This window comes from Neomonachus schauinslandi, chromosome 7 (assembly GCF_002201575.2).
Source record: "Neomonachus schauinslandi chromosome 7, ASM220157v2, whole genome shotgun sequence".
Lineage (NCBI taxonomy): Eukaryota > Metazoa > Chordata > Mammalia > Carnivora > Phocidae > Neomonachus > Neomonachus schauinslandi.
Window position 1 is genome coordinate 56,854,889 of NC_058409.1, and position 27,746 is coordinate 56,882,634.

A 27,746-nucleotide genomic window follows, 5' to 3' on the forward strand; every position below is an offset into this window, starting at 1 on the left:
GTACTCGTTCATTACTCCCTGACGAACTTCAGAGAGGAAGAAAAAGGCGGCCAGAAGGAGGCAGAATGAAAGGAAGGAATTCTTGGGATGTGGGAAAGTTAAGCTAAATTCAGTCAAGTTACAATTTTGGAAAAAGCATTATGAAGAGAGGGGTGAATAACTTCTAGAATGCTTCCACTCATTAGCTCAAGATTTCAATACTGCTTTGCCAGCACTGACTTTCCCACTACAGTTAAATATGCATGAAATGAGAGAATTCCTCTTTCTGTTTTTCCACTGCACGTTTCTTCAATTTGTGTTTCTTTGGTGTGTGTACAGCTTTCTGTGACGAGAGTGCCGATGCCACCATGGAAACTGTCACTCTTCTGAGTTGGAAAGACCTGAGAATAAAAGCTCACGTTGCCTTGTGTTTGGTCCGGCATGTGGCTGAGTACACTGCAGGAGTGTATTTGTTTTTCATTAATTTGTTTGTCATTTTTCTCCATGATCTATGGAACATTTATTTCCCCTGAAGCAAAAGGATCTGAAATGTCAGAGGTTTCTCTTGGTTTTGCTGGGGTAATGAATTGTGGAGAAAAAGAAATTTTTCTTATATGCTGGTTGATTGTGGAAGGAGACATTTTGTGACCTTTTTCTATTTTACAGTGATAATGAATTTCCTGACAACCCTGGAAACTTTGGGCTTCTTTATTGAAATTATAATAAGGTTTGAGGAATAACTTTGACCTGGACCTTTCTACAATTAATCAAATACAGATTTTGGAAAAATTGATGAGTTTGGTCTTTACCGAGACACTCTAATTTATTTCTGTCACTGTGGCGGTACACAGATCTATACCACATAAAAACATCAAACAATTAACTACAGACCCAAGGCCCTGAACAGAGATTTACACACACGTGGTGGGAGGGGGCCTAGGTTCAGGGACTTCTAGCCTGATCACTGTTTGCTTTGTTTCCTTTTTCTTTTCTCTTCTCTTCCTTCTTCTCTTTTTGAATGCAAGAGTAATACAAACTTGTAGAAAACCTGGCCTACGCTGAACAGAATGAAAAAGATAATAGGAAATCATCCATAACCTCATTCTCCAAAGGTAATGGACCATCACACCATTTTGGTCTGCTCCTTCTAATCCTGTTTTGGTGCCTGTAATTTATAATTGAGATGATACTGCATACAAAATTTTATATTCTGTGGTTTTTTTCCTCCTAAATATCGCATATGATGTTTTGTTTGTGATCTCTAAACACTTTAGAGGAAAACTATACTGAGTCCTTAGGATGTTCTCAACAAAGGCCACAATTCATGGGGAAAAAAGAAGGAATAGACCTTTTTTTTCTTTTTCTTTTTTTTAAGATTTTCTTTATTTGAGAGAGAGTACGCGCAAGCACAAGCAGGGGGAGAGGCAGGCAGAGGCAAAGGGAGAAGCAGACTCCCTGCTGAGTAGGGATCTGGACTTGGGGCTCAATCCCAGGACTCTGGGATCATGACCTGTGCCAAAGGCAGATGCTCAACTGACTGAGCCACCCAGGTGCCCCAGGAATAGATCTTCTTGGCAATATTTTAGGAACATCAGATTCTCCCATTGTCCCCCTGCATGTGTTAAGATCTGGATCCAACAGTACATTAAAAGGATAATTCACCATGACCAAGTGGGATTTATTCCTGGGCTGCAAGGTTGGTTCAACATCCGCAAATCAATCAGTGTGATACAATACATTAATAAAAGAAAGAACAAGAACCATATGATCCTCTCAATAGATGCAGAAAAAGCATTTGACAAAGTACAGCATCCTTTCTTGATTAAAACTCTTCAGAGTGTAGGGATAGAGGGTACATACCTCAATATCATAAAAGCCATCTATGAAAAACCCACAGCGAATATCATTCTCAATGGGGAAAAACTGAGAGCTTTCCCCCTAAGGTCAGGAACGCGGCAGGGATGTCCACTATCAGTACTGCTATTCAACATAGTATGAGAAGTCCTAGCCACAGCAATCAGACAACAAAAAGAAATAAAAGGCATCCGAATCAGCAAAGAAGAAGTCAAACTCTCACTCTTTGCAGATGATATGATACTTTATGTGGAAAACCCAAAAGACTCCACCCCAAAACTGCTAGAACTCATATAGGAATTCAGTAAAGTGGCAGGATATAAAATCAATGCACGGAAATCAGTGGCATTCCTATACACCAACAAGACAGAAGAAAGAGAAATTAAGGAGTCGATCCCATTTACAATTGCACCCAAAACCATAAGATACCTAACCAAAGAGGCAAAGAATCTGTACTCAGAAAACTATAAAATACTCATGAAAGAAATTGAGGAAGACACAAAGAAATGGAAAAACATTCCATGCTCATGGATTGGAAGAACAAATATTGTGAAGATATCAATGCTACCTAGAGCAATCTACACATGTAATGCAATCCCTATCAAAATACCATCCACTTTTTTCAAAGAAATGGAACAAATAATCCTAAAATTTGTATGGAACCAGAAAAGACGCCGAATAGCCAGAGAAATGTTGAAAAAGAAAAGCAAAACTGGTAGCATCACAATTCCGGACTTCCAGCTCTATTACAATGCTGTCATCATCAAGACAGTATGATACTGGAACTAAAACAGACACATAGATCGATGGAACAGAATAGAGAGCCCAGCAATGGACCCTCAACTCTATAGTCAACTAATCTTTGGCAAAGCAGGAAAGAATGTCCAATGGAAAAAAGACAGTCTCTTCAACAAATGGTGTTGGGAAAATTGGACAGCCACATTGCAGAAGAATGAAACTGGACCATTTCCTTACACCACACACAAAAATAGACTCAAAATGGATGAAAGACCTAAATGTGAGACAGGAGTCCATCAAAATCCTAGAGGAGAACACAGGCAGCAACCTCTTCGACCTCAGCCACAGCAACTTCTTCCTAGAAACATCGCCAAAGGCAAGGGAAGCAAGGGCAAAAATGAACTATTGGGACTTCATCAAGATAAAAAGCTTTTGCACAGCAAAGAAAACAGTCAACAAAACCAAAAGACAACTGACAGAATGGGAAAAGATATTTGCAAATGACATATCAGATAAAGGGCTAGTATCCAAAATCTATAAAGAACTTATTAAACTCAACACCCAAAGAACAAATGATCCAGTCAAGAAATGGGCAGAAGACACAACAGACATTTTTCCAAAGAAGACATCCAAATGGCCAACAGACACATGAAAAAGTGCTCAACATTGTTCGGCATCAGGGAAATCCAAATCAAAACCTCAATGAGATACTACCTCACACCAGTCAGAATGGCTAAAATTAACAAGTCAGGAAACGACAGATGTTGGCAAGGATGTGGAGAAAGGGGAACCCTCCTACACTGTTGGTGGGAATGCAAGCTGGTGCGGCCACTCTGGAAAACTGTATGGAGGTTCCTCAAAAAGTTGAAAATAGAGCTACCGTATGACCCAGCAATTGCACTACTGGGTATTTACCCCAAAGATACAGATGTAGTGATCCAAAGGGGTACGTGCACTCCAATGTTTATAGCAGCAATGTCCACAATAGCCAAACTATGGAAAGAGCCAAGATGTCCATCAATAGATGAATGGATAAAGAAGATGTGGTGTATATATACAATGGAATATTATGCAGCCATCAAAAAACCCCCCGAAATCTTGCCATTTACAACGATGTGGATGGAACTAGAGGGTATTATGCTAAGTGAAATAAGTCAATCAGAGAAAGACATGTATCATATGATCTCACTGATATGAGAAATTCTTAATCTCAGAAAACAAACTGAGGGTTGCTGGAGTGGTGGGGGGTGGGAGGGATGGGGTGGCTGGGTGATAGACATTGGGGAGGGTATGTGCTATGGTGAGCGCTGTGAATTGTGCAAAACTGTTGAATCACAGACCTGTACCTCTGAAACAAGTAATACATTATATGTTAAAAAAAAAAGAGAGAGAGAGAGAAGATAGTAGGAAGGGAAGAATGAAGGGGGGAAATCGGAGGGGGAGACGAACCATGAGAGACGATGGGCTCTGAAAAACAAACTGAGGGTTCTAGAGGGGAGGGGGGTGGGAGGATGGGTTAGCCTGGTGATTGGGGGGCACGTACTGAATGGAGCACTGGGTGTTATACGCAACCAATGAATCATGTAACACTACATCTAAAACTAATGATGTAATGTATGGGGATTAACATAACATAATAAAATTAAATTTAAAAAAAAACGGGGGAAAAGGGAATAAACTAAAAAGAAAAAAAAAGACCTGGTTTTCAGATTCTCTGACATTGTAGACATGTGTACGCCTTTATGTTTGGAAGGCAAGGCAAGAAAACAAGCTTGTTGAGTCAGGATGCCAGCCGAGCTCACATAACGACTCCGGGCAAGGGCGCTCTGTGTCCCTCAGAGACACTGACCGTCCAACAGGTGTCCCAGCAACTGCTCTGACCACCGAGACAGTCATGTGGATGTCAGTACCCATACCAGTACCCTCTCTGCCTTGTACTTGGGCATGAGCACAGGGAAGCCTCCTTCTCCACAGAAGTAGCACGATTAGTCCCCCGATTTCTCTACTTATTCTCTACGGGAGTTTGTTGGGGTTCTCTACACCAGTTCCTAATATTCTGCAAGACCAGAGGAAGTACCTGAAAGGTGTCAGAACTCAACCCAAGCAGGGTCTCAGAGAATTTAGGTAGACGTATCAGTACCTCGTTCTTGACTTCCTGAGGGGGTGGGGGCGGGGTAGACGCTCAGTTCACTGCCATTTCTTAGAAGTTCAGATTTTCTTCGTGATTGTTGACAGGATGAGAACATCAGGAACAAAAGGAAAAAGGAACTCGGCTTCTGAGTTGAGCTCTAAAATCTTCGCGTCTTGCTCAATTGAATGTACTTTGAATTTTTTTCATCAAACACCAGATTATTTTAGGATCAGAAAACAATTTGGTATTTGGATAATGAGAAAGAGCATGTAAAATGCTACCCAGCTAGCCTAAACAGGAACTCAGGGGAAATCACAAAATTATAATTACAATTAATATATTGATTATATAATTAATTATATAATTAATATATTAGCTATATAATTAATATATTAGCAATCATAAAACAGTTCTGAAATTTAAGGTCTTGTAGCTCTGTCTCCAACTGCATTTCTCACAAAATATTTAATTAGTCTTAAATCAAATATTCACACAAACATTTTAAATTATAAATCTTGAGGGCACCTGGGTGGCTCAGTCAGTTAAACGTCTGCCTTTGGCTCAGGTCATGATCCTGGAGTCCCGGGATCCAGCCCCACATGGGGCTCCCTGCTTGGCGGGGAGTCTGCTTCTCTCTCTCCCGCTCCCCCTGCTTGTTTGTGCTCTCTCTCTGTCTCTCAAAAATAAATAAATAAATAAATAAATCTTTAAAAAAAACCTGTAAATCTTGGATTCCAAATTGGGTAAAAATCCTTTCCACGCTGGGGGCTGGCTACTCAAAGTGTGGTCAGAGACCCAGCAGCACTGGCAGGCACCACCTGGGAGCTCATTAGAAATACCTCTGAAGCAAATAATACAATATATGTTAAAAAAAAAAAAAAGAAGAAGAAGAAGAAGAAGATAGCAGGAGGGGAAGAATGAAGGGGGGAAATCGGAGGGGGAGACGAACCATGAGAGACTGTGGACTCTGAAAAACAAACTGAGGGTTCTAGAGGGGAGAGGGGTGGGGGGATGGGTTAGTCTGGTGATGGGTATTAAGGAGGGCACGTATTGAATGGAGCACTGGGTGTTATACGCAAACAAGGAATCATGGAACACTACATAAAAAACTAATGATGTAATGTATGGTAATTAACATAACATAAAAAAAAAAAAAAGAAATCCCGAATCAGGTGATCCCTCTACTCAGTCAAGTTTGAGAAGCTCTGGTTTAGAGTGGGGATGATGGAGCAGACCTTTACAAATGCAACCGTTTTCTCCTGGTGATCAAAGGCGTGTTCCTAGGAGATTCAGAAAAGTTGTTAGTTCTATTACAGACTGCTTTCTTCTTCCCCAATAGCAAGCAAATTTCTAGTATTTTCATCACCACCTTCCTGGTGGTGAGAATCTGCCCCAGACTGCTGAGAGAGACTGGAGCTCAAATAACCAGCTTTGGTTTCCTGACGTGGAAGAACAATGCCAAGGTCACTATGCTCTGGATTTGGGGTCAAGATAAGATAGAGAAAAGAGGATGATTGGTCCAAAGGCATCTGAGTGGTTGGAGAAGTGCACTGATAACGCAGTGCATTTTGACACATTATTTTGACTAATTATTGACTATAAAACGTGTGTTTTCTCTCACCTGCTTACTTCTGCTTCTAGAAGTAAAGCAGCCTATGAGCAATGTAAGTTTTGAGGAGTGCTCAAAAGCAGGCCTAAGGTCAGGAATACGTTTGGTTTATCCGTTAGGGGAATTTAAACTCAAACCCAGTTGGTTTTTAATTCAACTTAATCACTAACACTCTATGAAGTGCCATCAAGTTATCTAAAAGAAAGCAGTTACTGCACAATGGAAGAGTTGATGTCATGCTAGGAGCTGCCAAACCCTCAACAAACTGGAAAGTGATTTTTAAAAGGGAAAATGCAAAATTATGAAAAACACGTAGTTCTTAGACTTGCTTGCATGCTCTTCCAAGTGTCTGGTGATTTATGAACATCTCTCTGCATTCTTTTCTAATTTGGTTTCCACTGTCAACATTTTCATTTTAAAAGAATGCATAATCATTTGAGCTCAATGCAGGATAAATGCCGTTCTTTATAATTTGTGAAAAGATTAAGAAAAAATAACCTCATGTGCATTTGAAAATATAGTTAAAATTAGAAGAAGGTAAAAGTTTAGGTTTTTTTTCAGTCTCTAACATTAAAATATTTAAACATGAATTGTTAACAGTAAGAAATCAGGTACTGTATTCTAACTTGCCCAAGAAATAACCCAAACCCAACCCTCAACTTTATTTTTTAATTTTTTATTATTTTTTAAAGATTTTATTTATTCATTTGAGGGAAGGAGACAGAGAGAGACAGAGAGAGCACAAGCAGAGGGAGAGGCAAAGGGAGAAGGAGAAGCAGACTCCCCGCTGAGCTGGGAGCTGGACACGGGGCTCCATCCCAGGACTTGGAGATCGTGACCTGAGCCAAAGGCAGACGCTTAACCATCTGAGCCACCCAGGTGCCCCCTCAACTTTCTTTAAAGGAAATATGTATATTACAAATAATTCTTACATCTCAGGCAAATGCTTATAAGGGAGAGTGATACCTGAGCTGAGTTTCTCTCTTTCCTCTTTTATTTTCTCTTTGAGAAAGGAGCTAAAAGTCAGATAAGCACCGAATTATTTTCTGTAAGAAATTTTTACCAAGTGATACAAAAGGCTCTGAAATGAATTTTCGTAAGTTGCCAAAATCATCATGACTTCCTAATAAGTCACCATAAATTTATACTCCTGTTGGACACAAGTACACTTGAGTCTCTTACACTAGCCGCCAAGTCAACCAAATCTAAGTTTTCTATATCTTACTTTATGTACAAACATTAGCTATTACAAATCAAGTATCCCTGACATCTACCCAAGCTCTTTCTAAAAGATCTGTTCAAGGCTTTCTCAAGTCTTTCCTTTTCTCATTGTTCTTTAAATGACTCTCACTCTCTGTCAAATAAATAAATAAAATCTTAAAAAAAAATAACCTGTAGGGGCGCCTGGGTGGCTCAGTTGGTTAAGTGACTGCCTTCGGCTCAGGTCATGATCCTGGAGCCCCGGGATTGAGTCCCATATCGGGCTCCTTGCTCAGCAGGGGGTCTGCTTCTCCCTCTGACCCTCCCCCCTCTCATGTGCTCTCTCTCTCTCATTCTCTCTCTCAAATAAATAAATAAAATCTTAAAAAAAAAAAAAACCTTTAAATGAAGGACATTTAGTCAACAACTGCTTTTTGTCATGACACTTCTAGACACTTGGGTACAGTAATGAATACAAAAGATAAAAATGTCTGCCCTCGTGGAGCTTATATTTTAATGGGAGCAGAAGATGGTAAATATTTAGACTATAATTATGACAGACGGTGCTGTGTGCTCTAAAGTAATGTGGGGACAGGGCAGGGGTGGGAGTATGCCTAGATAGTTCCTAGAACACAGAGCATTATCAGCATTAATTTCTTCTCTGGATTTTTCTCCATGTGATTGCTCTCAACTCCATTACTTAATCATGTATGTACCCTCTTTAAAACTGCTTATATGGAGACATTCAGGTCAGAGGGCATCTAAGCACAGGTATCTAACACCCCTGACATTTTAAAGGGAGAAGCCAGAGCTGACTGAAACCTCCTTTCCTGAGAAAATGGTATGGTGCCCCCAGGAAATAAGTAAGAGACCTACCAGCAGACTTTCACAAACATTCTGAATCTGGAAATCAGGGCAGGTCACAGGATAGAAAGGAAGGCTTCAAGTGAGAACCTCTTTCATGACTATGAGTCAAGAGGATTAGGAATCCTTGCCAGGAAGTCCAAGGGCATCCCCAGCATAGAAGAGAATCCTAAATGGATCTGACTGCATGCAGGAGGATCCATCCTAACACAGGGAGCAATAGCACCAGGAAAGGAACTGGGCATCGCCACTTGCTTACCTGGAATAGAGTCCATATAATTGGCTCTTGATCAAGGGCTCCATCAAATACAGAGAAACCACCTAGAGACTATTTTCCCTTAGTAGGAGGGCCCACTGCACCAGACCACTTTTCCTCATCCATTGGCTAATAGATCACTGAACTAGTTCTATGTATCTTTTATAAACTAGTCCTCCTGCTTTTATATTTCAAAGTATTGTAACAGCATGAAATATGGAACCCAAAAATGACATACATACATAATGAATGTATGTCATTTTTAGCAAAGCCCACCTCATTTACACTCAGTAATAAAATAATATGAACATGGAACAGAATAAAATATATATAAATATGATAATATTGCACAACATAAAAGGAGATGAACGTATCACTGTAGAGGTCAAGGCATAGCAAACCTGACAACTATTTACTGAAGAAAGAGTCAACTGTCAGCCTCAACTCGGTGTACTTAATACAATCAAATGAAATATTAACTCTATGAAGGAGGCAAAAGATAAAACTGATTTTTTAAAACAAAAAGAGCTGGAAAGCCTACAGAAAGGCAGTGAGGAAAAAGATTTGCCATACTGTATTTTGAAATGCCACTGGAAGCATTAAAGAGACCCAGAATGAGATCTGTAAACAAAAACAAAAACAAACAAATAAAAGATCAGTGAAGTGGAACTCGTCCCAAAATGTGGGGGGAAATGGCAAAGAGATAAAAATGAGAAGTGACAGAATATACGTATGAAGGACAAAGGATATCTAGCATACAGGTAAGTGGTGTTACTGCCCCAAAGACCAGACTACATTTAAAAGAGAGAAAAGTCCAAACATCTATCAGATTAAAACTTTCCTGGGATGAAAAATCTTGAATTGTGCAGTACTTACTCTCTACTAAGAAAAACTGACGAAATAAATCCAAAATACACTGGTGATATATATATATATATGTTTTTAACTATCATTACCAAAGACAGAACACTGTAATTATCCAATCAGGGGGAGAAAACTAGATACCTCCAAAGCAAGAGTATCAGGCTATACTGAGATTACTTTTCTGCAACAATAGATGCCACAGACCATAAGCAATGTCTACAGAATTGTGAAGGAAAAAAAAAAATAACCATGGGATTATTTACCCAACCAAGTTGTTACTATGGGCAAAAATAACGGAAAGCTATATCCTCAAATATGCAAGCCTTCAGAAAGCATATTACCCATGAAGTTTCCATGGAAAGATGATAATTCAAAGATGTACCAAACAAACAAACAAAAAGAATCAAAATAAAATTTCTATCTCAAGATGGAATTATAGTAAAGGAGGTAAGCACTTAAGTCTACATGTATTTTATATAAAATTAAATCCTGTTTTTTTTTTTAAAGATTTTATTTATTTCTTTGACAGAGAGACACACAGCGAGAGAGGGAACACAAGCAGGGGGAGCGGGAGAGGGAGAAGCAGGCTCCCCGCTGAGCCGGGAGCCTGATGCGGGGCTCGATCCCAGGACCCTGGGATCATGACCTGAGCCCCAGGCAGACGCTTAATCACTGAGCCACCCAGGTGCCCCTAAATCCTGTTTTTCACTCCTACACCCTGGGATTATTTCCCAAATAAACTAACTACATGCAAGTCTTTGTCTCATGCTCTACTTTTGGTGAATTAAGACAGTGAGCAAGAATGAATAATTCAATACATGATACTTAAAATACTGATAAATAAACTTTAATAAATAAATAAAATAAATACTAAGTTAAAAAAACTTTAGCTCTCTAACTTAGTAATAAATATTCAGTAAATATTCATTTCTGGCGGTAGGGTGAACAAGAAATCTCAATAGACCATCCTTCCAAAAACAGCAAAACAAGCTATATAAGTTTATTTTTAAAAGAAAAACTTTTCAGGGGCACCTGGGTGGTGCTGTCAGTTAAGTGTCCGACTCTTGGTTTCGGCTCCGGTTGTGATCTCAGGGATTAAGCCCCACGTTAGGCTCTGCACAGAGCATGGTTTCTGCTTAAATTCTCTCCCTCTGCCCCTCCCCCCCCCAAATAAGTAAATAAATCTTAAAAAAAAAAAAGAACAGAAAGACTTTTCAAATGCCTTGGTGATATGTTAAGAAATTAACCCTGAAAATTACAAGGGGAGGACTGCTACTTCCAACCAAGTAAGTGGTAGGGGCTGGATTGACCCTTCTGCCACAAACAACTAGAAAACTGGACAAAATATGAGAAGCAATTGTAGTCAAGCATTTAACAAAAGCAAAATGAAACCAAAATGATTTACCATCGCATACCTGCTAGCATGGTTAAAGTTAAAAAGACTTCCAATGTTAAATGTTGGTGAGAAAGTAGAGTAACTCAAACTCTCACACGCTCTTAAACAAAGCTAAAGTTTGGTAGGCTAAAAAAGAGAAGACGGGGGGCGCCTGGGTGGCTCAGTCATTGGGCGTCTGCCTTCGGCTCAGGTCATGATCCCAGGGTCCTGGGATTGAGCCCCATACCGGGCTCCCTGCTCAGCGGGAAGCCTGCTTCTCCCTCTCCCACTCTCCCTGCTTGTGTTCCCTCTCTCACTGTCTCTATCTCTGTCAAATGAATAGATAAAATCTTAAAAAAAAAAAAAAAAGAGGAGTAGTATACACTCCTTAAAATAGACGTACTTAAAACACTGAAAATGCAGAAAGGTTGAAAGTTGAAAGTTTGACAAAGATGTATCATTAGAATATTAACCAAAAGAGAAAAAGAGCTGGTATTCCTAGATTCAAAGCAGATAAAATGGGCTTTCAGGCAAATTAAAAAACAAAAAACCAAACACTTAAAAAAAAAGATCATTTTGCTCTGGTAAAATGTTCATAAAGTTTGATAAAAGATAAAAAAAAAACTACTTGCAAGCAGATTACATTCTCAAGTAATAATGCAATAAAGATAGAAATTAAAACAAAAAAGATGATGAAAAGCCATATGCCTGAAAGTTTTAAAGATTTTATTTATTTATTCATGAGCGACACAGAGAGAGGGAGAGGAAGAGGGAGAAGCAGGCTCCCCAAGGAGCAGGGAGCCCGATGCGGGACTTGATCCCAGGACCCCGGGATCATGACCTGAGCCAAAGGCAGACACTTACCCATCTGAGCCACCCAGGTGCCCCTGCCTGAAAGTTTTAAAACACAATTTTAACCTATTATCTGTTGAAGAAGAAATAAAATATTTCTTGTGATAATAAATATATGATAAATAAAAACAAAACCAATGATAAAAATACAACATATCACTATATATAGGATGTAGCTGATGCAGTATATAATAATAATTTTTGAGGTTTAAATACTTACATTTTTAAAAAATACTGAAAATAAATGAGTTGAATTTTCACCTTATGTTAGAAAAAAGAACAACAGGAAAAAAAAACAAACAAACCCCAAAGGACGTAAATAATTACTGGCATAAAAGCAGACATATGGGCCAATGGAACAAATAGAGAGCCCAGAAACCCAAGAACACACACTGGGGAAAGGACAGTCTCTTCCACAATGCTCTTGGAAAAACTGAATATCCACATGCAAAAGAATGAAATTGGACCCTTATCTCATACCATACACAAAAATCAACTAAAAATGGACTAAAGATTTAATGTAAGCTCTGAAACTATAAAACTCGACACAAACGTAGGAAAAAACTTTATGGCATTGGTCTTGGCCATGATTTTTTTGATATGACACCAAAAATACAAGCAACAAAGGCAAAAATAGTCAAGTGAAACTACATCAAACTAAAAAGCTTCTGTACAACAAAAGAAAAAAAATCAACAAAATGAAAAGGCAACCTATAGAATGAGAGAAAATATTTGCAAACCATATATCTGATAAGGAGTTAATACCCAAAAGGAACACATACCACTCAATAGAAGAAAAATCCAATTAAAAAATGGACAGAGGATCAAAAAGCAAAAAGTGTTGGCAAGTCTGTGGAGAAAAGGGAACCCCTTTGCACCGTTGGTCACATGAACTGGTTCAGCCACTATGGAAAATAGTATGAACGTTCCTCAAAAAATTAAAAATAGAACTACCATATGCTCTAACAATCCTACTTCTGGGTATATATCCAAAGGAAATGAAAACAGGATATAGAAGAGATATCTGCACTCCCGTATTCACTGCAGCATTGTTCACAATAGCCAAGATATGGGAACAACCTAAGTGTCCATCAATGGAAGAATGGATAAGGAAGATATGGCATATATATATAATACATATATAATATATATATATAAAATATTATTCAGCCATAAGAAAGAAGGATATCCTGCCATTTTTGACAACATGGATGGACTCCAAGGACAAACACTGCATAGTATCACTTATATGTGCAATCTTTAAAAACAAAGAAGTTCACACTCTTAGAAACAGAGTAGAATGGTGGTTGCCAGAATGGGGTGTGGGGGGGCAGTAAATAGGGGGAAGGTGGTAAAAGGATATAAACTTTCAGTTATAAGATGAATAAGGTTTGAGGATCTAATGTAAAAAACGGTGACACTAGTTGATAACACTGTATATTATGTAACTGAAATTTGCTCAGAGTAGAACTCAAATGCTCTCCTCTGCCCCCCCAAAAGATAAATATGTAAGGTGATAGATGTGTTAATTAACTAGATGGTGGGAATTCTTTCACAATGTATACGTATATCAAATCACCACAATATACATTTAAATATCTTACAGTTTTGTCAATTACATCTCAATAAAACTGGAAAAAATACGATATATATGTATATATAAATAATAGAATATTATTCAGCCATAAAAAAGAAGCAAATCCTGCCATTTGTGACACCACGGATGAACCACAAAAGCATTATAAGTCAGAGAAAGACAAATACTGTATGATCTCACTCATATATGGAATCTAAAAAAACCTGAACTCATAGTGCCAGAGAGTAGATTGATGGTTGCCAGGGGTGGTGGGGGTGGGGGTAGAGGAAATGGTAGCTGGTGGTCAGAAGGTACAAACTTCCAATTATAAGATGAAAAAGTTCTGGGTGCCTAAAGTATGTAGTTAATGATACTATACTATATACTTGAAAGTTATTTAAAAAGTGATCATAAATGGTTTTACTGCCAAAAATCCAAAATGCCAAAAAAAGGTAACTATGGAAGTAATGGATGTGTTAACTAACTTTATGGTGGTATTCATTTCACAATATAAGCATATATCAAAGCATCACATTATACACCTTAAACTTACATAATGTGATATGTCAAATATAATCTCCATAAAGCTGGGAGAAAAAAAGATAAATATCTCTAATGCACAAAAAAATCTTTCCCTAGGACACAAAAAGAGAGAACACCATTCAAGTTATTTTATGAAAACAGCATAACCTTGACCAAAATATTACAAAGATAATTTAAGAAATCATAATTATAGGATATTCTTATACATAAACATGAATTTAAAAATGCTGAATAAAGCATTAGAAAATTTTATCTAGCAATGTATAAACTGAATGTAACTCAAAAATGCAAATTTAACATCAGAAAATTAATAAATCAAAGGAAAAAAGCATATAATCATATAGAGGCAGAAAAAATTTGAAAAAAACCAAACACCTATTCATAATTTAGAAAACTCTACAAACTAGGAATAGAAGGGTGTTTTCTTACTCTGATAGAGAGTATAAAAAAATCTATAATGAACATTATACTTAATGGTAATACTTTGAAAGCTTTCCCTCTGGGCGTGGGAATGAAACAAGGATGCCTGATAATCACCACTTTTATTCAACACTGAACAGAAACAGCAATAAGACAAGAAAAAGTGAAAGGTGTATGATTAGGAAAGAACAAATTGTCATTATTAGAGATAATCTCCTTGTTACACAAACTCAAGAAATTAGACTTGGTAATGGGATTTAACAACGTCACTAATTGGATATAAGATTAAAGGTGAAGTGAATATCCAAAACTCAACTGCATTCCTATATACTATCAAATAACCGAATTCAAAAAGAAAAAAAGGACCATTTATAATAGCAAAAAAAACATAATATATGCAAAAATAAATAATAAAAATCTTGAAAATTATAAAACTTTACAGGAAGTCATTAGAGAAGACGATATCAAAGGTTAGCTATACTATGTTCATGGACAAATTGATCTATAAGTTCAATGCAACTTCAGTCAAAATCTCAACTGGTTTTTTAAGATGGTAAGCATAACCATATTGATTTTGCTATTTTTAAATTGTAAACCTACTTGGCGTTCATACTATTACACCTAAGACACATTTTTTAAAGAGCCAAATGTAAATGACTAAATCTTTGTAGAACTAGAAGAAAATATAAGTGAATATCTGAACTCGGGATGAAGAATTGTTTAAATATATAAACACAAGAATTCTACAAAATGAAAATTTTTACTTTTTAAATTTAAAAGATACTATAAAATAAAATCAAGAGAAAAATATTCACTACATAACAATGAATATTTTAATATATAAAAAGTTCTTATAAATTGATAAGGAAAACATTTTTTCTTAACATGAGAAAAGGATAGGAACTAGTAATTACAGCCAATAAACACAAAAAATAAGCTTAGCCTCAGCAGCAAAGAGAACCAAATTAAAGCAATACATTATTTTATTTACAAAATTGGCAAATGTTTTAAGAAATGCTAATATATCCTTTAGCCAAGATTCCATAAAATAAATATTCTCACATAGTGATGGTAGAAATATCAATTCATACATTATTTCAGGGAAGCAACTGACCAATACATAAAAAAGGATCTTCAAAATGTTTATGTCCTTTGACCTAGGAATTTTGCTTTTAGACATTACCCTCCCAAAATAATGGATGGTCTTTGCAGCTTTATTTATATTAATGAAACTTTGAAAAGATACTAACACATGCAAAAATAGGATTAATGGTTAAGTATTCCGCATGTTAGAATTGTAGATCCAAGTCAGAAAATGCCATGAAGCCACTGATAAAATTGTTACACAAAAATTTTATTTTATTTTATTTTTTTTAATATTTTATTTATTTGACAGAGACACAGCAAGAGAGGGAACACAAACAGGGGGAGTGGGAGAGGGAGAAGCAGGCTTCCCGCCGAGCAGGGAGCCCGATGCAGGGCTCCATCCCAGGACCCTGGAATCATGACCTGAGCCGAAAGCAGACGCTTAACGACTGAGCCACCCAGGTGCCCTATTACACAAAAATTTTAAAGATGAAAATTTTCTACCCTTAATTATGCTAACAAATTAGGTAATGAAATAATCTACCATAATATCCGAATTCTGTAAGAATGTGTGATATATGGGTGTCCGTGAGTGGAAGGAAGAGAGAGAGAAAACAGAAAAAAAACACACCAAATTATTAACATTGCTTACTTTGAGGTAGCAGGATAGAGGGATTGTGGTGATTTTTACCTTTATCTCTGAGCTTTTCTGTATTTGTCAAAATTTCTAGACAGCACCCCTCCTGTGTATTACTGGTATAAGAAACAAACAGGTAGCTTCCCTTCTTTTTTTTTTTTTTTTTTTTTAAAGATTTTATTTATCTATTCATGAGAGACAGAGAGAGAGAGAGAGAGAGAGAAGCAGAGGGAGAAGCAGGCTCCCAAGGAGCAGGGAGCCCGATGCGGGACTCGATCCCAGGACCCCGGGATCATGACCTGAGCCGAAGGCAGACGCCTAACCGTCTGAGCCACCCAGGCACCCGGTAGCTTCCCTTCTATCAGAATCAAGTCTAGCCTCCTTAGTCTGACATACTGTCTTTATCATCCCATCTTCTTCTTCCTGCTTTCCCTTTGTTTCTTTTTTCTTTTTTTTTTTTTGACAGAGAGAGACACACAGAGAGAGGGAACACAAGCAGGGGGAGTGGGAGAGGGAGAAGCAGACTCCCCGTTGAGCAGGGAGACTGACATGGGACTCGATCCCAGGACCCTGGGATCATGACATGAGCTGAAGGCAGACGCTTAACGACTGAGCCACCCAGGTGCCCCTTTCCCTTTGTTTCAACAGGCTTACACATACACCCTTTTGCTCATGTGCTTGTGTGTCCCAGGATTGCCTTTTCCACCCCAAGAGCTCTGCATTCAGGGTTCCACGCAAGGCTTCCTTCCCTTCATGAACCAGCCTGTGTGACTGAGCCCTCCACTCAAATAGCAGCTCTCTGTCTACCAGACTCCATGGCAATTAATCTGACAAGTAATCAAGTACAGCTTGCAAATCTCTACCACTGTGGCCTTGAACTGTTACTTGATTTTCTTTTAACTTTTTGTATGTTTTTGTTCTTCTCTCCAACTAGATTATGAACTATTTTTTGTTATTTTCCATAAAGTCTAGTGCAACAGAGTAGGTGTCTGTGGTACACAAAATAATGGCCCCAAAGATGTCCATGTCCTAACCCCCAGAGCCTGTGAATATGTTAGGTTATAGGGCAAAGGGGAATTAAGACTGCAGATGGAGTTAAGGTTGCCAATCAGCTGACCTTCAAAGAGGGAGATTAGCCTGGATTACCCAGGTGGGCCTAATGTAATCACAGGGGGCCTTAAAAAGTGGAAGAGCTCAGAAGAGGTATGAGGACAGAAGTAAGGTTGGAGTGATGTGCTATAAGGACTCAACTCTCCATCGCTGGCTTTGAAGATGGAGGAAGAGGACACAGGCCAAGCAAGGGGGGCAGCCTCCCCAGGCTGGAAAAGGCAAGGACATGGATTCTCCCCTAGAGCCTCCAGAAAGGAATACAGTCCTGCCAACATCCTGGATTTCTGTTCAGTGAGATCCATGTCAGACTTTTTTTTTTTTAAAGATTTTATTTATTTATTTGAGAGAGCGAGAATGAGAGAGAGTACATGAGAGGGGGGAGGGTCAGAGAGAGAAGCAGGCTCCTCGCCGAGCAGGGAGCCCGATGCGGGACTCGATCCCGGGACTCCAGGATCATGACCTGAGCCGAAGGCAGTCGCTTAACCAACTGAGCCACCCAGGCGCCCCCCATGTCAGACTTTTAACCTACAGAACTGTAACATGAATTTGTGTGGTTTTAAGTCATTACGTTTATGGTAATTTGTTCCAGCAGCGATAGCAAATTAATACAGTGTTAAATACTATTTTCCTTCATTCGCATTTAAATCAAGAAGGATAAAACCAAAGTTATGAAAATAATGGACACATTTAAGACTATACTTTTTGAGGCAATCTATCCTAATCGCCCCCAAATGCCTCTCATTATTTCTTTATTTCTCCTTAGCGCTTATGTAATCAATTTACATCACTTATCATTTAGTGCTACTTATTTTATTACTGTGTTAATATCACTTCCTGGGCACACAGTTTTCCTCTCATTCAAAAGGCTCTTCAGAAGAGAGGCCATGTATTCATTCCCTAGGTATTTGCTGCCAGAGGTAAGAGACTTCAGTCTATAAATGCCTGATTACTAACATCTTACATTATGGATTACTTACAGGAGACCATGGACTCAGCCTTCTTCTCAGAAGTGTTTTTAAAAGTTTTATTTCAGGGTGCCTGGGTGGCTCAGTCGGTTAAGCGACTGCCTTCGGCTCAGGTCGTGATCCTGGAGTCCCTGGATCGAGTCCCGCATCGGGCTCCCTGCTCGGCAGGGAATCTGCTTCTCCCTCTGACCCTCCCCCCTCTCATGTGCTCTCTCTCATTCTCTCTCTCTCAAATAAATAAATAAAATCTTTAAAAAAAAAAAAGTTTTATTTCAGCCTTATACAGATGCACCCTCAAGCCCCTAAAAAGATCTGGCCAGATTAGTAAATATTCAGAAAGGGGACTTACTACACTTTTATTCCATTGGATATGTCCCACAAAATTTAGCGAGGTTTTATGTTTTTCCAAATTTTTATGGTTGACTATTTCAAGAAAGGCATATGGATTTATCCTTATAGATTGTAAGACTGGGGAACTGAGGTAGAAAGATGTCTGGTCTGGGACAGGAGAGAAAAAAGGGAGTCTGGGCACCCTCGAATCTCGAACAGACCTGGGTACTGAGCAGGCTCTGTGGTGGAGGAGGGACTATGTGGAGGGTATAGTCTATTCTGTGTTGAGTGTCAGAATCGGCATAGACCTCTGAATCAACTGGAATTACCAGGCTACTCTTGGAAGCCATGGCTAAAATTTCTAGGCTGTACCAGAATTAAAGAAAGGTAAGCAAATAAATAAGTGGTCAGCTGGAAACAAGAGGATTTGGCCTCATCGTAACCCTGGGGGAGAAAAATAAAAGCTGATGTGTAAATAGGGTTCTGGGCAAGTGAGCACATGGTGTTATGGAGAAGGGAATGCAGGGAGGCAGCTGGCCCTGGCCACGTGCCCTTCTCCCAGAGGCAGGGCCAGCCCCAGCCCTTCAAGTCCGCTTCTGTTATCTGGCTCTGGGAAGCCTTAAAAAAGTTGCTGACTCTGATTTCTCCAAACATAAAATTGGGGCAGTGGGATTTGCCATTTCTGTGTAGCCCAGGCCTGTGGTGAGGATTAATTCGTGTTTTCAAAGGGCTGTGCGTTTGGTGTGGTTTGTTTATTTTCTCAGGATGAAAGCCAGTACCCCAGCACTAAGTGCTAACAGCGAAGGTTTGAGGTATGTTACCTGAGATGCGCTGTATGAAGTGGGGTGGATGGGACGTGCGGCTTGTGGGACTGCCTTTGGCATCAAAAAGGCCACATTTCCAAACACACTTCAGTGCTCCCCAAAGTGAAGGAGGCAGAAGAAAAGCCCTTGAAAATTAAAAAGGGGCAAAGTCACCTGAGTTTAGGCTCTGCGACCAAGGGCATGTACCGACCTACACCAAGGAACATTTGATGGGCGGCTAAAGACAAATATTAGCAGGTAGAGAACACCTGCAGACAAGACTCTGCTCACTTCGTGACAAGCTGCAAAATGAGCTCCTATATTCGATGAGGACAAAGAATGCCAGCGGAGGCCGTCAGGGTCTGACGGTGGAGGAGGATGCTCACACTCTAGCTTCACGGCCACAGCACAGGTGGGCATGGGGGCAAAGACACCAGTGCGGCCCCAACTCCCACTCACTGGAGACCCAGGAGCTTTCCAGATAGGCCAGTCTCACAAGAACCCTCCGGGCTGGTTTGCTGTTTGTTTGTTTGTTAAGATTTTATTTATTTATTTGTGAGAGAGAGCGCGCACAAGCCGGGGGGGGGGGGGGGGGGAGGGGGGGAAGGAGAAGAAGACTCCCCGCTGAGCAGGGAGCCTGATTCGGGACTCGATCCCAGGACCCCGGGATCATGACCTGAGCCAAAGGCAGATGCTTAACTGACTTAGCCGCCCAGGCATCCCCGGGCTGGTTTTCAAAAGTAAATCTTTATGGCTTCATTCCTGATTATGGAAGTTAGATGTGCTCGTTACTAAAACTTAAAACTGGAGAAATACATGAAACAAAAAGTGCAGACAGCCCCCTTCCCAATCCCAGCAGCCAGAACATAATCGCTATGAACTCTTGTTGGGACATATTTACAAGACACAGATATAATTGTCCTTAATTTATAGGCGAGGAAATGGATAACTCAGAGAACTTATCCACAAGCTTACAGGAAATAAGTCAAAACTGGAATTCAAACCCAGACTTTTGGACACCCCGGAATTCTGCATGTTCCATTAGGCTACACCCCCTGTCCCCACACCCTTTCTCTCATCCCACCACCATCCTGCAGTGTAATTACTACAGGGCACTGTAGGACTTGCATAACTAGCTTTACACACACAAGCTGCTGCCATCCACACAGTCACGTTGTGCATGAAAGTGCAAGCTAGTGTCACGGCTAGACCCATTTTTCCAGCCACATTTAAGTATGTAATGCTCCGGTGACATTTGAGTGGATGACTGTAACACAGATCTGGGCGTCCCTTTAGCTCAAATCCCATCCAGAACAGAAAACAAAGAGACACCTCAAATTAGGAGGACGTGACTTTTGTGTGAGGCCTGCACCTGGAAAGCCCTGAATTCTGGGTCTGGTATTTATTAGCTGTGTGTGACCAATGCCTCGGTTTCTCCTTCCTGCTTATAAAGAGGGTGGACAAACTGAATGCCTTCTAATTTCTGGTGTTCCATGCAGTGGTGAGCAATCTCCTCATTGTGACGTGGTGGGCTTCATGCATCCCCTCTAACTTTTCTTATTCTGCTCAATATCGAATTTTAGGCTGAAGGATAGAAGGTTGCTTCTTGATTGCTACCTCACAAATATGCCCAGAAAGAAATGAAAGTGCTTTGAAAATAAAGTAGGATATTATTGCTCTTGCTAGATTTATTCTAATTAAATGAGTGGTTGATAGCCAACTTCAATGATTAATTTATTAGCATGCATTCTTTCAGTGTGTACAAACTCTGCAACAAAAGGAATTGCGAGGAGCACCCGGGCGGCTCAGTCGGTTAAGCATCCCTTGATTTCCCCTCAGGTCATGGTCTCAGGGTTGTGAGATTGAGCCGCAGCCGCATTGGGCTCCATGCAGGGCACGGAGCGTGCTTGAGATTCTCTCTCTCCCTCTCCCTCTGCCCCTCCTCTCTCCCTCCTCCCCGCTCTAAACAAAGGGGGGGGGATTGAGAGAGTTGTAGATGAAATCTCGCCCTCCTTGGAACTGACAGCTCTGGATGGGGAAAACACATGACTATAAACAACTGTGTATGAGGTAGCAAGAGCTCAGTGTCATAGGGCGCTACAGAGAAGCTCAAGAGACTTCAGATTGGAGGGGCCAAGCAGAGCTTCATGGAGGAGGGGGGATGTGAACAGGTCCCTAGAGAAGTGTCAGAAAAGCACAGGAAGATGATGGTGGCTAAAGGTGGGCACTGCAACAATGCTGAGGGGCCGTGTAAGCTGAATGACGGAGGTCGTAGCTGACAGGCTCAGGCGTCCGCACACGGCTGTGGGCAGCTGGGGACCACGGAGAGCCGGCAAGCAGGGAAGTGGCCTCTTCCAGACCAGCTTCTAACAAAACTTAAACTCTAACTGATCTCCAGGACCTACATCAGTACCTAGCTTGTCGTACCTGCTGAATAAATCATCTCAGAAACAGACTGAATGTTGCTCCAGAGAGGAAACAGGGAGCCGCTCCAAGCATGCAAACCTGGACAGCTCTCAGATCTCGTGTACAGAATTGGCAATTTTACCACAGAAAATGAGTGTGTGAGCGAGAGAGAGGGAAAGACTCTTCTTTCACTCTGTAATCAAGAGCAAAATAACATCTCATTATAACCTTTAAAGAAAGGAGGCCTTTTTAAAATGAAATAGTAACAGAGCTGTACAGAATCACTTTGAAGACTTGGCCTTTGGTGGTGTGGAAAATGCTAACATCTGTCAGTGCCCTTCATCTATGATCAAGCTCCTACCAGAAGAATCTGAGTGCTGTGTATGCACGCACGTGTGTCAGGTGTATATGAATACATCGCACACCAGATGTACATGAGAATTCTAACGATACACAGAATGTCATGTCTGACTTCCGAGGTGAGTGGTGGTCTCAGATGGTGCAGGCTCATTACTTCAGAACAGTGCATGTCAAGCCTGGTGCCTGTGGGATGGGTGTATATATTTTCTCTAAGGCAAACTAACTCCTTTGAAATTAGTTCTCCTCATGGTCTGAGGCATGCTGGCTGGAACCTGAGGGAATTTGGAGCTGGTGCTCCTCAGAAGCACGTCGAGCTGGGCTCACACCTGCAGATCTCAGGGCCTGACTTGGAATCTCGGCTGTTCCCTACTACTTTAGAGAGTTCCAGGCATCCCATGAATGAGCTTAAACAGCATCATCCCTGTCCCTCGGGCTCTCACAGGCCTCCTCCTCTGACTACCTTGGACTGCTCGAGAAAGACACTGAGTCTAGGTCAGCCTGCTAGAAAGAAATATTCTATTTATTTATTTTTAAAAATTTTATTTATTTGAGAGAGAGACACACAGAGAGAGAGAGCATGAGTAGGGGGGAAGGGGAAGAGGCAGAGGGAGAAGGAGACTCCCCGCTGAGCAGAGAGCCCGATGCGGGGCTCGATCCCAGGACCCTGAGATCATGACCTGAGCCGAAGGCAGAAGGCAGATGCTTAGCCGACTGAGCCACCCAGGCACCCCTAGAAAGAAATATTTGAAAGACACAGGGGAATAAATAATTCTTAGGATCTATTCTTAAAAGGAAGGAGGGAAGAGAAAACGGTACTATCTGAACGGAGACCAAAACATGTCTGTCCAAGGTTACCTCAGAACAAAGCCTTTAAAGATGAATAAAAAGTTTCCTCAAAGCACACAGGAAAGCAATTACAGCCCACACATTTGACACTGGCCACGGGGGTGAGGGGTGAGGGGTGGGGTGGAGAGAAAAGCAGAGCCAGATTTGGGGCACAGAGAGGACATTGAGCAATGAAACAATACAAGGGAACTTGCCAAGAAGGGGAGCACAAAGAGAGAGAAGAGCAAGAAGGAGCAGGGCCCTGGACTCTGAGGGGAAGTCAGGCTGAGCCAAGCACACAGGCAGGGGCTTTATAAGTATATATGTTTGTCTCTCACGGAGATCTAGAGAAATCCCACATCCTCTCTTCTGGCTGATATTTTCAATGCAGGCAAGACTGAGGGTGGGCATTTATAAACTGGATAAGTAGTTTCCAGCATCTGTATATGATAATGTTAATGGTCACTAGCCACTTACTAATTTTAATTAAAAAAATTTTTTTTTTTATTCATGAAAGTCAGAGAGAGAGAGAGAGGCTGAGGCAGAGGGAGAGAAGCAGGCTCCCTGCCTAGCAGGGAGCCCGATGCGGGACTCGATCCCGGGACTCCAGGATCATGACCTGAGCTGAAGGCAGATGCTTAACCATCTGAGCCACCCAGGCGCCTTTAATTAAATTATTTTTATGTAAGAACAAAATGTAAGATGCAAGTTCAGGGATTAAAAGGTGGGTGTGAATTGCCTTTCAGGAGGTCCTTTAGGTTCAGGAAAGGCTAAGAGACAGTAAGACAATGACTTTAACCCGATGATCTATTATTAGTCATTAACAAGTATTGGCCGAGAAATGACTAGGACGGCAGGCTCTGTGCTATGCACTGGGGATACGGCAGTAAATGAAAAAGATACAGACCCTGGCCTCATGAATTTCTATGCTTTTCTTTGGTTTTACATTTTACATTTATTTATTTTGAATTGTGGTAAAAAAAAAATTTACCATTTTAACTGTTTTTAAATGTACAGTTCAGTGGCACTAAGTACATTCACATAGTTGTGCAACCTTCACCACATCCGCCCACAGAACTCTTTTCGTCTTGTAAAACTGAAACTACACCCATTAAACACGAATTCCCCGTCTTGCCCCCTCCAGCCTCTGGCAGCCCCCATTCTACTTTCTGTCTCCATAATTTTGACTATACGAGGTACCGCGTTTAAGTGGAATCATGCAGTATTTGTCTTTTTGTGACTGGCTTATTCCACAAACGTTCTCAAGGTTCATCCATGGTGTATCATGCACCAGAATTTCCTTCCTTCCTAAGGCTGAACGGTAGCCCACTGAATGCGTGTACCACATTTTATTTATTCCTTTGTCCCACCAACAGCACATTCCCATTTTACATTCCCACCAACATGCCTACGGGTTCCCATTTCTCTATGTCCTCACCAACACTTCTTATTTTCCTTCCTTTTTTCTTTCTTCCTTTCTTTCCTTTTCATAGCAGCCACTCTAATGGGTGTGATCTGTGGTTATTTGAGACCGTTCATCCTTTACTGCATAATCTCCTGGGCTATGGGAAACCCTATGACCTCTGGTGTGTGCCTGTGTCTGTCCCAGTCTTCTGGGAATATCTTTATTATTCATACCCAACCCACAATGTACCAAGAGTATGCGGCCATGAAAAAAGCCCCAACTCTACCAGTAGGAAGGGCCTCTGGAGGCGCCCTGTACTCTAAGAATAAGAGGGAGAGCGTAGAGCTGTTAAACCCCAAAAGGCCAGCTTCTGAGGGGATGTGGTACTACTTAGAAGGCAGGGCTCCCCTGGGAAACATCTAATGCCTGCTCCTCTGATTCATGATAGGAGGAGACACTGGTCCACAACCCCCAACAAGACCCACTAAAGGGGAGAGGGCAGACGGAAAAGTGGATTGATGCAGTGATGTTTTAGACCAGGCATCAGAAAAGTGGGCAGGATGTAGTAATAATAAAATCCTACAATTCAAATTACTCTAGCACTTGCAATGTTTCTAACATTTTCACTTGTATTTATCTATGTACAACCATGCCTTTGGCTACATCACTGCTTAGTAATGTGCACAGGGTGGAAAAGGAGAGGAACTGAGTCAGCAGCTTTGCTCCTTTGAGATCCTATTTCTACAGAGACCCACAGAATATTGAAGCTGGGAGGGACCTGAGACATCATTTAATTCAATCTTCACAGACTTGGTTGTTGTCCTATAAATACATATTTTCTTAGAGTTAGATTTAACCCCCCCCCCCAATTAACTGCATAGAAAAGGAAATGAGCTGGTATCATCCTCTGGTGAAGGAGTGGGTCCCCAAAGATAGCTCTCCTTTTTTTTTAGCTTCTGCTGCACAGTGGATTGAGATGAATATAAAAACTAAACTAGGGAGAAAAGCCCAAGGTGTTGCATGTATGTGAGGAGGAGGGGCACTTTGCTACTTGTAGGCAGAGACAGAAGTGAATGCCCTGTTTCTGTGAACCAGCAGTGAATGTGGTTCTATGTTGATGCCAACAGTGGAAAATGTCCATCGTTACAAGCAGGAGTCAGAGCAAGAGTCCCTGGTTGGCAGGGAAGGCCAACAGGGAGGCCAGGAGTGGGCTTCAAGGAGAGGGTGGGGGCAGGAGAAGGCCAGAAAATGTCCCTGAATTTGGGACAGCAGTAAAGGGTCATCGTCAGTCCGTCCTTCAATATGTGGGAAACTGAGGCAAAGAAAAGTGGAGGGACTTGCTTAAGGCCTTATAAACTATGGGTGGCAAAATTAAAATGATTTTCTATTCTGATTTCCATGCCCTCCTTAACTTTTATACTGGAGAAACCTTGTGCCTGTGCTGGGATTGAGCTGGGGCACTGTGGGAAAGGTAGCAAAAACCACGGCAGGCAGCCAGCAGGGCTGTGGCCGGGTTACACGGAAATACAGAACTTAAGCTTCCCTCCCTCCTTTCCTTCATTCCAGAGAAAGAGCACGCGCACGCAAGTGGGGGGTGGAGGGGCAGAAGGAGAGAGAGAATCTTAAGCAGACTCCATGCCCAGCGTAGAGCCCAGCATAGGGCTCAATCTCATGACCCTGAGACCATGACCTGAGCCCAAACCAAGATTCAGACACCTAACCAACTGAGCACCCAGGCGCACCCCCCCCATTTCTGATGCTAAGAACAATTCAGCTTGGTGAGTGGGGGCGCCTTTTCATTTGTAGATGGAACTTAGTAAGGACAGCTGACAACCATTACAATGTGTGCAGCATCTTCAGCACATCCTTGGATGTCATACTGGGTTTTGCAGTGCATTAAACTACCTAGAAGTTTTAAAAACCCTTCCTGCCTCCCCTCTTCCGTTCTGGCCACCCCCAGAGATTCTGATACACTGGTTAAGAATCACTGCTCTAGACTAGAATGTGTCACACCCCTTTGGTATGCTGGGGCAGAGAAAAGGTTAGAAACCATGGATGTCGTGGCCACAGTAAGTAGTCACGGGTCTGTGCTCTTCCTACACAGCTGATCCAATCACTTCCTGGCACCTGCTAGAACAATCCTTCTAGACTAATAGAAGTACAATGCAAATTCACATGTAATTTTAAATTATCTATTAACCACATAGAAAAGGAAAAGGAAACAGGTGAAATTAATAATAAATTTAATTCAACATATCTAAAATATTGCCATTTCAACGAGTAAATATATGTTATGATACGTTTCACATTTCTCATACTAAGTCTTCAAAATCCGATGTGTGCTTTATACTTGCAGCACATCTCAATTCACAGTTAGCTACATTTCAAGGGTTTGAAAGCCACATATAGCTAGCGGCTACCATATAGATCTATAACCACCCTTGCCTCTCTCGCGGACTTAAGTCACTACAATAGAAATAGCAATTTCTCCATACTATAGCCATCTCGACCTGCCTCAGGCCCTTTCCTTTCCACTTTGGTCCTAATTCTATCCCAGCACTCTTCCATTAGTCATCAAGTAATCATCACTGAGAGCCTGCCCAGTGCTGGGTATTCGTGTTAACTTATGAGGATGAAAAGATAAATAAGACCTAGATCCTGACTTCCAGGAGCTCTCACCTTGGTGGAATATGAAGGCACATACAAGAGAATTTGCTGAAGGCTTTACCCACAGATATATATAAAAGGATGCTGAGGAAGGACTTTCTGGGGTTCCAAGAAGCATTCACATACATGAGACATTTGTGTTGAGTTTTAAGGGATGAGGAAAAATTGTGGAAGGGCAGGGAAAGGTGTTTCAGCCACAGAGAAAAGCATATTCAAGACAAAACATGACGATCATGCTTGGAAAAGGCAAGTGTCGAGCAGGGCGAGGACTGGGCTGGAGGCGGCTGGTGGGGTGAGTGGGGCCTTAAGAGCCTGCAGACACACAACCACTGTGGGCTTGTTGTCTGAGCAGGGAAATCCTGGGGCAGGTTATGGCACAGACTGGAGAGGACAAGGAAGTCAGGAAAGCCTGAACAATGGAATGAATGAATGAAAGGGTGGCAGTATGTCTAGAAAGGACGGATGTCAGCACCCAAGGGAATGAACGGAATGGAAGAGCACTGTTTTGTGGAGTCTCAAGAAGAGGCTTGATGATGGAGGCTGGACAAAGGGCCTAAGAGCTAAGGCTTTTCCAGACCCAAACCCATTAGGCTAGGGTTCATAGGGCCACTAGCATGGTATTTACACAGGACTATGACAACCTGTGGTGATCTGAGAGCACAAATGGCCTCTTTCCCTGAGGAATTAATGGGGCTACCTATGGCTCCACTTAGGCAGGAGACAAAATCAAGCCAAATGACTTTCAGGATTGCTAGGGAAGTCACACCTGTGAGATGCAGCAGGTGCTGGGCAGCACCTGGCCAGCTCCATCAGATGATGCGGTGGCTTATCTGACCTTGGGTTTCCTGGAAGAAGGCTCTGGAGCTCTCAGGAGAGAAGAGAGCAACAACA

The 27,746-nt window shown here is 41.2% G+C and overlaps 1 protein-coding gene across 1 annotated transcript in view; it reads right to left on the reverse strand.

Annotated features, from left to right (window-relative positions):
• Positions 1 to 27,746, reverse strand: part of ARSB (arylsulfatase B) — a 165,745-nt gene that overhangs the window by 37,044 nt on the left and 100,955 nt on the right. The gene's annotated exons all lie outside the window — the stretch shown is intronic.